We start from the raw sequence: 15,901 nt of genomic DNA, 5'->3' as shown, positions 1-15,901 counted from the left end.
TGCACCTGCTTTGTTAATGAGTAGCCAAAAGCGAAACTATCTTGTCCTTGAGATCTCGATCAATGTCCCCACTCCCTCCCTGCATTCTTTGTCATTAAAACTTGTGATTCCTGCCTATATGATAATCTATGTGGTTGAGCTTTCACAAGATGTAGAAAGATATATAATCCTGTAGAAACTGTTCATTCTCCAGAGCACTATCTTCCCTTTGAAGATAGTGTTTCCTGGGGAGGTATCCTAATTTGGACCAGAATAAAACTCTCTTTCTTACTTTCAGAGATTCTAGAAGTTTTGTTTATTTTGTGTTGACAAAGGAAGACTTTAAGGATGATTGGTCTTTAAAGAAAAATTCAGGCTTTCTTCGAAGAGCTTACTACAGTAGATGTTTGTTGGTGTCCACTACCCAGCACCCATTCACTCACTCTTTCCTTTGGATATTTACATCTCCTTGATTTCTATCTGCCTTCATTGTTTGTGATCTTAGAGCTATCTGGAAACTCTGTGCTCTCCCTGACTTTCGCCAAGAGGTAAGCAGAAAGCCGCAGCTGCAATAATCAGGTTTTGTCTTCTGCTGATTTTGATTCTTGAGCCTAAAGTCAGAAAAAATGGTTGGAACTTGCACCTTCTAGTTTGGGTGGCTTGCGGATAAAGGCAATACAGCTTTTGTTGCCCCCAAAAACCCCCTGGATCTAGCTGATTCCTGAACTTTCTTATCTTAGGTCTTGGACTTCTTTAATTCTGTGATCTCACTTAACAATGTACAACAAATTCCCCTTTTGGCTTAAATTATCCAGAGTCTGTTTACATTGCTTGCAACTGAAGAACCCTAATGAATGTAGCAGTTCTCCTTGTGCATCTAGAGCATCAGTTAATATTAAAAAAACATAATTTAAATACATCTTGCCCATGATGTACAAAGTAATGTGTATGTATATTGTGTGTATGTGCGTGTATACACATCGATATACATGAGAGAGATGTACATATAGATTGAAATAAGAACAGAGATTCAGATGAGAGAGAAGTTATCAGTCTGGTATGAGATGTCTTTTGTTTTTTTCCAGTGCCTTAGGAAGTAAAAGATATGAAGTCACTGAATATATCTAGACACTCTTAACCTACTTTTCTGGGACCTCTGTTAGAGCACATAGTCCCCTTTGTTCTATGGCCATAGATCCATATTGGATGCACATCCAGTTTGCCCAACAGAAAGTAAGCTCCTGTCCACAGGATCAATGACTCACACATCCCCCATTTTTCCATTCCAGGAGACATGTGCACAGTGCTCAGAGATTCCTGCATATAGTGTGGTCGCCTGGAATTATAAAATCTCAACTTGGAATTGCAGAAATATATTACTGAAAGAGACTTAAAGATTATTTTATCAGGGCCTTATTAGCAAAGAAATTGAAGGCCAGAATACAATGATTGACTTAGATGACCTAGAAAGTTAGACAAACTTGGGCTTAAAGTCCAGATCTATTGACTTCAGATCCAAGTAACCTCCTCCCTTCCGTTTTGTGGCCACACTTCATCAACTTGGAGTCTATACACATTTAACTTTATGTCAAGTGCTATGAGTTCTTTGCTCTTGAGGGACAAGCCTTGCAAGCTTGTCTTAGGGAAAAGTCGTTTCAACTCTATTCAACCAAAATATAAACTCCTAAGGCAGGATGCATGTTTTCCTCTTCTCTTTGTGGCCTCCTGAGCTCCTAGCAGCCTGCTGGGAACACAAGGGCAACCAATCAAATTCTTTAGCATGTGCATTATGGACTTCAGCCTGCCACCTAAGGAGTTGAGGAAGGACATGGTTATTAGAATACAGCATACAAGAATCAGAAGATACTTAAAAGGGATTCCTCTGGCTTTTTGGAGTAAAAGAGTTGCAGGCAGCTCTTTGATCTATTTCCTCCCACATCAGGCTGACTTTCTTACCATCTGGCAGCCACCTTCGCAGTTCCCCAGATTTGTGTGTATCACATGGAAATACTGATGATATCTGGGTCTCTGTTCCCACCCAAGAAAGGCATCTTTGTGAATTAACTTCCCTTTTTATAATTGAAAATCTCTGAATTAAGTGAAATTGCATACAAATCCACTCAAACTCACTAAAATATTTAGAAGAGAAGGATGTGTGGCTGGTTTAAAATGTTACCCCAAACACTTTCCTGATTAACAATTGAGTTCTTCTCATACCTTGGCATTAAGAAGGGAGCCATGGATTTTTTTTTTTTTTTTTGAGAAATAGACTCTTTTAGAGATGTCTGACACATATTTGACCCACTCATATAGCTAAGAGCTTTTATGTTTTGGTGCCTGGCTGCAGAAGAAAAGGAATAACAAACTTCACCATGGAAAATTGAGATGGAGAGTTATCATTGGTGTCTACAAACATGCCTTTTCTGCATGGCTAAGATTAAAATGGCACCAAATCCTTACAGGGCTGTTATTTATGAGGAAATTATTTTTTTCCAGAAGAGATAGAATCATCTATAGGGAAATTATGACCTTTTAAACAGAAAAATGAGTGAGAAACAGGTTTTTAAAGAGTCAGAATTAGTGCCCTTGGCGATGAAATTTAAATTGTAATGTCTTCATCAGGGCATGTACTGTTCCAAGAAGACTCATTCAGCTACCTGGATTACTATGTAACACTGTGCTGTGATTTTAGGTACATTATTTCATTAATTCTTGGTTACTCCCTGAGTAGATATTATTATTATCCCCATTGTGCAAATGAGAAAATTGAACTAAAAGCACATAGCTAGAAAGTGACAGAGCTAGATTTTGAATCCAGATCTGGTCTGACTCCAAATTGCATCTTTTGACCAATATACTTTAATACCATACACAAAGAAGTAAAAGCAGGCTCTGGAAAAGAAGGCATCCAAAGAATATTTTCCTCGGGCAACAGTTTTCGTAGCATCAGAAGAGATGAACACCTAGAATGCCCTCCTCAGAAGGCCTGGTGCCTCCTCTAAGTGAAACAAGTCTGGCTAACGAGTCAAAGCTATTTACCAAGCACACACATAGTGACTCATTCGTGGCCCTCACAGCACTTGGTGCAAAGGTAGGTACATAGAGCATTTGCACAGAGCCCCTTAAATTAACATGACAATGCTACATAGCACAAAATACAGAGTCTCTGGCATTGGATCCATTTAGGGATAGATTCCATCTTACCATGTATTGGCCAATGCGACGTTATAATTCACTTAACTTTTCTGAGCCTGTTTGCTCATCTGTACAATAACGGTAATAATAATAATAATAATAATAATAAGTAGTGGGGATCCCTGGGTGGCGCAGCGGTTTGGCGCCTGTCTTTGGCCCAGGGCGCGATCCTGGAGACACTGGATCGAATCCCACATCGGGCTCCCGGTGCATGGAGCCTGCTTCTCCCTCTGCCTATGTCTCTGCCTCTCTCTCTTTCTCTCTCTGTGACTATCATAAATAAATTTTAAAAAAATTTAAAAAATAATAATAGGTAGCATTATTGCTAAGATTAAATGAGAAAAGCAGAACTTTGGGCACCTCAGATATTTCCAATGATTCTGTACTCTTCCATTGAGTAGTTTGTATTTGACCACAGCCCACAGCCTGGAGTTTCATTGCATTCTGAAAGCAGGACCAACATAAAGGGACATACTGAGAATCCAAAGAGGAGAAAGGTGAAGGTTGGGTCCTTGGATGTGGAGAATTTTGCTGTTTGCTCCTCATTCCCATGGACACGGTGTAGCAGGCATGGTCTGCTGCTCTATGACATTCATTGTGACCCCTCTTGTCTGAATCTTGGGGGCAGGCATTGATCACATGGGAGGTAGACAGAGAGGCATGTTTAGAGTCTGTCTCTATAGTAACAACAACAGTAACTATAACAATAAAGTATTTATGAAACTTCTTGAGCATATTCTTACTTGTAGAAAATCTCCTTTTGGAGATCAAGGCATGATGCAAATTGATAATTTTATATGGGCAGCAGAATGTCCCTTGTCTTTCTCTGGCCACACTCCCTTTTCTTTCTCCTTCCCAGGGGTACGCTTCTTTTTCTGGGTTTGAGCTAAGAATTGAGCAGTTCCATCTGGTTTTCCCCTTTGATGGAGCTGGAAGAGGGAATATTTTCAGGTCCTGTGTGTATCTGGAAGGAGCGACAGAAACTGGTCCTTCCTGAAGTACTCTGCATAAAACAGCCTCAGACAGATGCCCCCCCCCCCCCCCCCCCGCCAGCTTCTCCTGGTAAGTCACAGTACAACAAGACCTCTGGTTCTATTGTTTCATTTACTGAAGAATGATAAGATGGCCTGTTCTGTTTAACCTACCCTGGGGTAGATCAGGGCCCCAGGAGGAGGGTAGGGAAGCTCCCTGAAATATGACAAGTGGGGAATAGAATTCTTTCTGTCCCCTTCATATATAATTTTATCATTTATGAAGGGATTTTTACACACTGGGATCCATGAGCAATCTGAAAGTCAATTCCCTGAAAACACAGACTTCACAGAATTCCTTTCAAAATATAGGAAGGAGAAAGTATGATGATAATGAAATTTACAATGTTGCTCTTAGAACTTTTAATAAAACCATTTGTGATATTTTATGCATTTTTAGACATCACCATGTTTCTGAAACTAAGACACTTGTGTACTACTTTGTCTTTTGGTACATTTCTCAAGATTAGAATTCAAATCGAATGCATGTCTTTCCTTCAAGACACACCATTAATAGGGGTTTTTCCTAAATATATGATAAGATGGTGATTCACTTAGGTTTGGCAGCTGCACCGAATCTGCTAGAATGTAAAATGTGAGTGGCAAGAGGTGTGTCTGGTTTGATCCACTGTGGTATCTCAGCTGCCAGTACAGTAGGCACTTACAAAGTTTGTGGAATTAGCCAATAATATCTAAAAGTGCACTTCTGTGCCTATGATAACAATCTCTGTCTCTGACCACATATTTCTCTTTATTCCTCTATCCTTGTGACCAAATCTTGTCCCTCTCCAGCCTTTACCTCAGTCTCACTACCCCCTCCCCAACACACACACACACACACACACACACACACACACTCCTTTACATTATTTCTAAGATTCATTTGGAAAAGTGAGAAATTTGCTGTGCTGTCCTCAACCAATTGACAGAATTTGGGTGCCTACAAGCCAATGGATTTCAATGTATACAGAAGTGATTGTTATACTTCCCTGATTTAGTTGCAGTGAATGGAATGTTAAGGCAAAGCCACGATGTGTTTCACAATCTGAGGCACCCAGTTGGGATGGCCATAACTACTTAAGTACAGTTGGTTGACAATGTAAGAAGTAATCCAGGAAATACAACCCACATGCACATAGTTTTTCTATCTAAAAACTCTCTTTTTTAATCCAAGTGAGTAAGATAAAATCTACAGTAGGGTTTCTTCCCCTTCTTCTTCTTCTTCTTCTTCTTCTTCTTCTTCTTCTTCTTCTTCTTCTTCTTCTTCTTCTTCTTCTTCTTTTTTGAAAGAGAGAGAGAAGCCAGGGCAGGGGTGGAGGGCAGAGGGAAAAGGAGACAGAGAGAATCTTAAAGAGACTCCACACCCAGCACAGAGCCTGATGTGGGACTCAATCTTATGACCAAAATCATGACCTGAGCCAAAATCAAGAGGTGAGCCACCCAGGCGCCCCAGCTTCTCAAGTTTTAAAAGGTTTTCAAACATTCCATCTAAAAATAACTGTTTGAGCCTATGTTCCCTTTATAGCAGCCATGATAGAGTAGTAAGGAACGGATTTAAACAGCACATTTCTCTCAGATGTGTTTGATTCATAGTACATGATAGCAACTCTTCTCAACTAGTAAGAGTCACTTGTGTACCAAGAGATAATGATCCCCCCTGCCCTCAGGGTACCTGGAGCCCCAGGGTTGGTCATTTCTGACCACAAGTAGATCTGTCTGGATTTCCTCAAATGGTACATAGTGGCACAGGGTCCAGTGGAGCATCTCACTACCCCTGCAGGTGACAAGCATTCAGGACTCACCGTTCCTCAGTGATGTGACCGGTAAAACAAGATCACCATGCAGGGGGACAACTCTTTTTGCAACGAGTTTCAGAGAATGCCACTGTTCCTCATGCTCCTTCATTGGGGAAGCTGTGAGAGGAGCTTGTTCTCCCGGTGCCTCGGGAAAAAGGCTATGGACCTGGGTTAGTGGATCTGAGGAAGCTTGGCCGGATCCCCTGGCAACAGCAGCATCAGGTGATGGCTTCAAGCCTGTGTGCTCAATAATCACAACACCTGGTCATATTACATTTATCAATAAAAGAAGAAAAAGGGACATTAGTTTCTTTAGTAAAATTTAAACTTTAAAAAATTTTTGGATGGGTAAAACAAGAGGCTGGATTTATTTTTGTCACTTTATTTTGTGAATAAGGTGTTTCTTCATTGAAGATTAGGAACTCCATGCTGCTATTTCATTTTTTTTAAATATGAAGTGACAATACCATCACTTCTGTCCTATGTTGTTTTTTTAAGATTTTATTTTATTCATGAGAGACATAGAGGCAGAGACATAGGCAGAGGGAGAAGCAGGCTCCCTGTGAGGAGCCCGATGCGGGACTCGATCCCAGGATCCTGGGACTACGACCTGAGCCACAGGCAGATGCTCAACCACTGAGCCATCCAGGTGCCCCCCATGCTGCCGTTTTAAACTGAAGTTATAGAAAGTTATAATCACAAAGGCAAGTTTAAGTTTCACATGAACTATTTCTGAAATTTTAATTTTGAAGTTATATACAACTTCCCATTTTTATAGATTTGCATGTTGAAACATATCAGTATTTTACATAATTTAAAAACAAAATTTTAATTTAAAAAAGAATTTATAAATATAAAGAAATAACTTTAAAAAACAAGTGAATTGGGGCACCTGGGTGGCTCAATTGATTAAACATCTGACTCTTGATTTTGGCTCAGGTAATGATCTCAGGGTTGTGAGATCGAGCCCTGTCCAGGCTCCTTGCTCAGCACATTGTCTACTTGAGAGTCTCTCTTCCCCTCTCACTCTGTCCCTCCCCCTGCTTGCGTGTACCCTCTCTCTCTAAAATAAAGAAGTGAAATCTTAAAAAAAAAATAAGTTAATCTATTTTGTATTTATTGACTCCACATACCAAGTGGAGCAATTTCAAATAACTTTAAAACACAGGAATTTATGCAGTTTTAGTCCATTACCAAGGGACAGAAACACTGTAAAATGCTAACTAAGTTCTTTCAATAATTGTATCGTTAGGGATCCCTGGGTGGCGCAGCGGTTTGGCGCCTGCCTTTGGCCCAGGGCGCGATCCTGGAGACCCGGGATCGAATCCCACGTCGGGCTCCCGGTGCATGGAGCCTGCTTCTCCCTCTGCCTGTGTCTCTGCCTCATTCTCTCTCTCTCTGTGTGTGACTCATAAATAAATTTTAAAAAAAAATTAAAAAAAATAATTGTATCGTTAGTAGTTATTTTTTTTTAAAAAAAACTTATTTCTTTATTTATTCACGAGAGAGAGAGAGCACGCCAGAGGCACAGGCAGAAGTAGGCTCCCTGCAAGGAGCCCGATATGGGACTCGATCCCAGATCCCGGGATCATGCCCTGAGCCGAAGGCAGATGCTCAACCGCTGAGCCACCCAGGTGTTCCTAGTTAGTACTAATTTTTTTCTTATTCTGAGGGTGTTCTGTGAATCACATGTATCAAATGAATAATTTATGTGATATTCAAATTTTAGCATCTCATTGTCCTGGAAAACCAGAATTCTTGGTATTGGAGAAAAGAAACAAAAATGTAAGATTTTTGAGGAAATGTAAAAACCATACAGTTCTGAATTGGTATTGGAATTAATTTATATTTTTTTGTAGCTCTGTTCACTGAAAAGACCTAGAAATGATGAGTAGTAGCAAAGTACTCTTAGAGCCTGGATTGTGGCCCCCAAATGTTATTTTTCACTAATTAAAAAAAAAAACCTATTTTAAAGATATGTATGATTCCTAGGTCTGACAAGAAGTGTATGAGATGAGCTTAGAACATGCTATTATCTCAGATGAATGAAACTATCAAAGACTAGAATTGTGTCAGAAGGATTCAGGATCTAACATAAAATGTTCCCAGCAATCAAAGACGGGACATCTATTAGGATAATGACTACAGTGGATAAGACACATTGCATATGTTTATATGCATTAGTTCTAGTAATACTGGAAAACAAACACCGCACAATGGTTGCCATTAGAGGATGCTGTGGAACTGATTGATTATTATGAGGATGGTAAATAAAGGGGGAAAAAAAAAGACGAGTGTCCTGCCTTTCCTGTAAAATAGATGCCACTGTGCAACCAAATCGTAGTAAGGGTAAAGTTTCTCTTTATAGATGTGTTCCAGTCAAGTAATAAAAATAAGAATGGCACTACACTCCATAATGAACTAACGGGTCAGGTTCTTGAGCATCAGTGGCTGTAAACATCACGAAAAAAAGGAGAAGCACTAGTTGTGTGTCTCCTAATAGAAGAACATAAAACTAGTGAAGTGGTCTTCAAAACTGTCAACTTGAACTTGGTCATGCCACTTGCTCATGTGTAGGAAATGCAGGGCAGAGCACACCATGGTGTGTTATAATCAGCAAACATAACCAGGTATCTGCAACAAATAAGTTGTACAAGAACAATGACATATATAGCATTGGAAGGAGAATTCTAAATATTAAAAAATACTTAAAAACAACGATATATTATTAAACTCACTCCGGGGAAAAGTCACGATTTGTATGTTTGCCAATTTCCATGGTATAAAAATTTTTAAAAAAACGACAAAACTTTTTCACTATCATATTGACTTTTCTGGGTCTTTTGCCTTTTAAAATATTTTTAAAAAATATTTCATTTATTTACTTGAGAGAGAGCAAGAGTGAGAGAGAATGAGAGTACACAGAGGAAGAGGGAAAAGCAGACTCCCCACCAGAGAGCCTGATGCAGGGCTCTATCTCAGGACCCTGAGATCATGACCTGAGCTGAAGGCAAATGTTTAACAAACTGAGCCATCCAGGCACCCCTCTTTTGCCTTTCCATATGAACTCAGTATCAATTTTTCAGTAAACATCAGGCTCGGATGGCAAGTGATGAAACTCAGTCCCGCACAGACTTCCCAGCTCCTAGAAAACCCAGAGGAATAAGGAAAAAGGATCATGAAGGCAACGACTATCCAAATATTCTTCACCATTATCATTCTTCTCTGGGCCATGTCTATTTAGAGAAATGGATGTATGCCATAGGACCTGCCTACCCATGGTGTCTTTTCTACTGCCCTGGCATTATAGAAGTCACCAGAACAGTGGTTCTCAACTTTGACTATACACAAAATCAGTATCCCAGTATCAGGGGCCCACCATAGAGCTTGTGACTGGTCTGGAGTGGTATCAGGGAATTCATTTTTTAAAAACAAAATTCTCCAGGTAATTTACATGTACAGTCAGAGCAGAGAACCACCGCACGGAGAAAATCCCTCTGTAAAATAACTAGTTATTTTATACAGAGGGTTAGTTTATACAGAGGGTTAAAGCACTGTAGATTCCCTGCAGTGTGCTTCAAATGGATGAAAAGAGTTTGGGATGCCGATTCCCTCAGTCCTCTGAGCCTTTGCCTGGCACAGGCTCTTCTATTTTCCATAATGCCCTGCCAATATAGTATCATTTTCTATGTGTGCCCAAACACACACACAAAAGCCTGGAAAGTGTGAATGTAAATGAGAGCAGAGCCTTGTCTCCAGAGAGCACTAGCAAATACCCACTTGTTACCAGGGCAAGGAGAGAAACACAGAAGGGGCGTGTCTCTGTTCTTTTCCTGGCACAGTTAGAAAAAGGAGGAACTCGAATGCAAAGAGCGTCTTTGCGCAATGGCTCCAGCCGTTGCTCACATCCCACCCTGCCTCTCCATCCCCTGTCCCCCTCCCAGCCAGCGGGAGCCAGCCTTCCGTACCTGGCTGGGGCTCCTGTAATGCGTAACTTGGTCCCAAAAGCCCTCATTGGCCTGGGTGAAATCTCAGAACTGTGCTAGAGTCTGAGATTCCTCCCCCTACTCCAGCCCTCCTGCCCTCACCTTTCCTTCACTAGGGTCAGATTGGAAGGTGCTCATGTCCTTTTCTATTCCCTCCCTTTAACCTTTATAAGCATGCCTTATGCCTTTATAAGGGCAATAGCTCTTGCACCCCTAGTCCCATTTTGGCATCTGCTTCTCAGAGGTCTGAAGCTAACACACGCCCATGAGCACATGAGTAAGAGCCAGTCCATCAGATAGAGTGAGTGGCTGTTTCCTTGGGAGATAGACAAAGTCCAGCTTTGAGAGATAGGATAAGAAAACATATTTCTGGAAAAACTAAAGGAAGTCATATTTCAATTGGTTCAGGAAAGAGATCTTCAGCTATGGATAAGGAGACCAAGGCTTCAGGAGGTTTCTAGCCCTGATTATAAGGAGTGAGTTAGAAACAAAGAGTTAGAGCCACAAGCTCCAGAGAAGAGTATTCTAAGTGACTTACTAGCAGGGATGTGGGTTTATAAGGTGGGGGATATACATCTATTCAATGATTAACCGACAGATATTTGAATGTCTACTCTATGCTAGATCCTTTGAATATATTGCTGAGGAGGAAAAGAAAAATCACGGTTCCTTCCTTGGTGGAGTTTCAGTGCTACAGTGGATACTAAAGTAAACTCCCTACTTCTCAGTCTGGTGTGGGAGTAGTCCTAAGTTTTACTTCTCTGACTGCCTGCTGTTCAAGATGCTTCATTCTCCTCTGCTCTGTTAATGCAGAAGATGTTTCTTCCTTACTTTCCAGTATCTTTCTAACCCAGAGCTAACCTTGACCTAAGCCTATTGTGTAACATGTTTGCATATAACTGCTTGAGCAGCAAGGGGCAGAAGGGGGCGTGGAGAGGAAGAGAAGCAGACTCCCCAAGGAGCACAGAATCCAAAACCAGGCTCCATCTCACCGCCCTGGGACCCTGACCTGAGCCAAAATCATGAGTTGGACGCTTACCTGACCGTAAGCCACCCAGGCGCCCCTAGCTGTATCATTTACAGTCATCTGAGGAAGTGTTTTCTACCTAGCATGTTATAATAATTCTTTTTTTAAATTTTCATTACACTTATGTTAGGATTTTATTTGTGTTAGGTAATATTAGTATTAGTAAGAAGGGAAGTTTACCTGGGAACCTCACACATGAAATAGCTTACACATGAAATTTTAGTAACAAACATATTGTTGAATGTGCTCATCCTCCCTGTTTAACAACACTGAATAAGATTGACGCGAGTCCATGCCTGTGTACTTTTATCGAGACAATGGGCAAGAACAGTCACCATAGATTGGCCAAAGAGAACAAAGACAATTATTGACCTTGGAAAACTGTGCTGTGTCTTTTTGATGATTTTCTCATTTTAATACTTCTCTGTGTTGGGGATGAGGAAAGCAAGAGAGTGTAGCTTAGTGTTTCAGAGTAAGGATTAGAAATAGGATAAACCTGGATTCAGGTATTAGTTTCACCATTTATTAGTTGTTGTTTAGGTTCTAACAGTAATGAGAGGATTTACTGGAAAGAATCAAAATTGCTACCTTGTATTTTTGCTAAAACTATAAAGATTTTGTCAGTATATTTGAAGATGAAAGTGAAGTAGAAATAGGAACCATTTTGTTGATATATGGCAATAATAGTCATTTCATCTATTTTTATTCATGGTCCTGTATTTCAAAAGATCAAATTTTTGTCTTTGATGTTTTCTATGGTGATGATCACGAATTCTTGTACATAAAGCTTTAAGTATGGGAAAGTTTTGCTAGATTAGTGGAACCATACCTGGAGGTATGGTATAGAGTAGAAGAGTATATTGCCTAAAAATAATAAATATAGAATACCTTCCATTATAAAATCATTGTGAATTTCAATTACCTGTGAAAATATCTAAAGGTATCTGGCATTTTATCATCTGATTTGGACTGCAAGAATTTTGCCCACCAACTCTTCCCACAAGGCAGCCCAGACTGATGGCAAAACTTTGTCACTAACAATAAGTAAATTTGCAATTTTGAAAATTTCATTTTTCATTTTAAACACAGAGAAGAGCACAGAAGATAGTATAACCCAGGTGTACCCAGTGCTGGTATTAAACATTCATAGTTTGCCATATTTGTTTCAGGTCTGTAAACTAAAATTTCCTCCACTCCCTTCCCTCGCCTCAGCTCTCTTGCCTGAGGCAGCCATTATCTGAACGTTAGGAGTGTTGTCTGCGTGTTTTTATGTGTTTAGCATATCTGTATGTCTCGGTAAACAATATGCACTATTGTGTTTTTTTTTTTTCTATTTTAAAGTGTTGAACAAGAGGTGGTGTGCCAAACATATGCTCACAATCTTATGTTTCTTGACTTTTTATGTTTTAGTTTATCCATGTTGATCTATATAGATGCTTTGAATTTAATGCCAGCATAAATTATATTGAATGCAGAAAGCATTTGATTATTTTTCCAGGATTAAAAAAAATATATTTGATACGTGCTACAGATTTAATTTTCTCTTTGTCTCCCACAGTTTTTGGGTTCTTTTGTTTTTTGTTTCTTTTTTTTTTTTTTTTTCCCAAAGCCATTTATTAACTATCCCTGTTTCGCTACTGATCTGTAATGCCTTCTTCTTCCTTTCCCTGGGTCTCCAGACCCTTATTCTCTCTACTTTTCAACCTCAGCCATTCATATGAGAACTGCACTGACCTACAAGATGGGAACCATCACACACATGCAGCTATTTAAATTTAAATTAGTTTGAACTAATTAAATTAAAAGTTTAGTTGCTCAATTTTTCTCGCCCCATTTCAAGTGCTCGACAGCCACGTGGTAAAAGTTGTTTGCAATTCCTATTCTTTAAGAACAAGGCCACCTTTTACATTATGGGGAAAAAAACATGTAAATCTTCAACCTATATTAAAGCATGGGAACTACTCATCATGGGGAAATTAAAAAAAAAAAAAAAATTCTTCCTTTTAACTGCAGCCAGTGGAGAGAGAGAGACCTGCAGGCTGGAGCCTGGGCCCTCCTCACCATTTCTGTTGGCCTTTTTCTAGTAATTGGCATTTCCTTTGGAAATCATTTATTGTAGGTAGCTTCCCTCCTCTGGTCCACTATTTTTAGAATGCACTTATTGGTTGTCATTTCTTGCCAGCGTGTGAGTTATTTGTAATGTTTTCCACCATCAAGAATCCCTGTTGTGGTTTATTTTTAATGGACTTATTGCCTATTCCCAGTAGGAAACTTTTATGATGGAATTTATAGCTACTCAATTACTTTCTTCACGTGTTTTAGATTTGTGAACCTCCTGGGACGGAGTGTATAGCAGAAACGCGGATCTGGCTCGGTGTCTGGTTCTTACTCTGTGCCCCTGCAGGAGGATTCCAGCCTACCCAGGGGCCAACCTCACCTCCTCCCCCAGTCGGGTTGTGGTACAGCCTTATCCATCAGGAAATTGAATAAAAGTAAAACTGAAAAGTTTTCCCTTACGATCAACATCATTCTCGGTTCATTTCAATTTTATTCCCATTGCAAACTTTGAAGCACCTCAGCTGTGTAGGAGAAAGGAAATGGAATTGGGGGTCTTCTCAGGCCTGGGCAGATTCGATTCTTTTTTTTTTTTTTAATTGTGGATTTTCTTTGTCTTAAACACACACACACTTTCATACTTTTAAGAAGACTCTTGCAGCTTTTCAAACTGAATAATAATAAAGAAACAGGCAGCTGCTTTTCAAAGGAAGACTTGGCTTATGAAAATTCCAGGCAACCAGGGCTGTTCTGGGACACATGTCCCCAAAATGTGTCTGATAACTCAAGGAACAGGCTTCCCTCCCCTTTCCTTTTATAAAAAAGCTGTTTTAGTTTCATTTCCATGTAAATTCAAGGATTGAAAGTGTTTCGTTATTTAACTGATATTTAAAAGTTAAAATATTAATTAAAAATTAAAAGTTTCGAACAGAATAAAACCACTGACTGGGAATAGAAAGTTCATGGGTTAAATGGAAGTTAGCAGAATGAGAGCAAAGACAAAGTGTTGATAATAATAGTATCTGCATTTTTTTTTTTTTTACACCTTTAGGCTTTTTGAATCTTTAACATAATCTTCGCTGATCTGCCTCTGACTTCCTGGAGAGGGCTAGAAATAAGATAGGACTCCATCGCTCCTCCCCCATAATAGGAAAAAGAAAAAAGGATGTTTCACAACCAATAAACTGAACTTTTTTAGTGGTACATGGTTTTCAAGGCCCAGATTTCTAGAAATTTTATTTTTATTTTATTTTATTTTTTTTAAGAAATTTTAAAATAAGGAATCTTTCTTCATTATTAATGGAAAGTTACAGCCACTTAAAGAACTTAACGTTTTGGATGTATCATTTGGGAGCTCTTTAATGAGTAGGAATGTCTTACTCATTCTTCCATGATCTCACTATTAATAACTGTAATTGAAGTGCACCATAAAGGTTCAAGGAACACTGATCCGTCGGGAGTTAGGTCCTATTTTTCTTGTACACTGAAGAAGTTAATTAAGAGCATGAAGGACATGGGGTAAAGGAACCAGAATGTTATTATTTTTTTATTAATCCACCAATCCTAGCATTCTTAACGTCTGCCCTTTTCCTCAGTTATCTTGAGCAATTCTGAAGTGCCTGCAGAGGATGGTCTTTTAGGAAGGAGCTGATAGGAAGGAAAATGGAGTGAATCAGGATAGTATATAAAACCCTGTCCTTCTGGGGAAATGCAGTAAATTGGCCCATTCTGTGCAGCTCCCAAGAACCTAGGTTGAAGGAAACAATTGGATCGTTGAGTGTATTTGAAATCATGCTAAGTAGATGCTCTTTACACTGAAGGGCCAATACGAGAATAAACAAGCCCATAAAACATTCCTCGGTGAGAATGTCAAGTTCTATAGGCCAGGTATCATGTAGCCAGCAGAGCATAATACAGAGCTTCTGTGAAGGTTGGGAAGGGTCAGCTTAGACCAATGGCCAGCGTTCATATTCTCCAGTCCTCAGGTTTTCAGTTTATTCAGTTCAATAAGCTTACAGAAGACCAGTTATGTGTTCGTGACAGGAGCTGATACAGGACACAAGGCAAGGGTTCCTCCTGCCGACAGCGTGGCTCTTAGTCACCTGATGAACTGAATCCTGAATTCTTCCCAATTTGACTGTCAGCCGCCCTGGGTTCACGTGGAGCCTTTTGCTTCTGAAAAGAAAAGAGATTCAGTTTTTTACCTGGCAAATGGTTTGTCTTACTCCTTTATTTGCATAATTCATTGCCGGGGGAGGCAGAACAGTTAATGAATATTTATTCTAAATATATGAGCTCATTTATTGCCATTTCGCAAGAGCAAGTTTGCTTTCCATGAGCCTCTCACCCTTAAGATGGTATCCCTGGGTTTCCCAAATCTTACATTGTTAATTTCCTTCTCTCTTGGTCCCTGGTCCTGACGCGTTTCTCTCTCCCTGTCTCCCATTTCTCATTTCCCCCTCCACATCCCTCTCTCTTTTCCCTTTCCAAAGGCAGAAGGCAAAACCTTACTGCAAAATTAAAACTAAGGCTAAAAAACATTAAAATATTTAACACACACTGTATATAAACTCGATGATATATTTGGCTAACATAATAGGAATGAAAGATTATGATACTTAAACTTCATTTGTAAGCATTCATCCCTTAAAAAAAAAAAAAGAATTCATCCCTTTGAAAAACTCTAAAGTAACTGTTCAGAGAATGTGAACATGTTTGTTTCAACAGGCAGATGAGTTTTTGTTTTTGCTATCCTTGGAACATTCTGATTTTCATTTGTAGATGAACCCATGTGCTCACACGACACACACATGACTTTACTGCTAGGATAAA

The sequence above is a fragment of the Canis lupus genome, chromosome 1 (assembly GCF_048164855.1).
Source record: "Canis lupus baileyi chromosome 1, mCanLup2.hap1, whole genome shotgun sequence".
NCBI classification, from domain to species: Eukaryota; Metazoa; Chordata; class Mammalia; order Carnivora; family Canidae; genus Canis; species Canis lupus.
The sequence above is the reverse complement of the archived record's forward strand: the minus strand, read 5'-3'. Positions refer to the sequence as shown.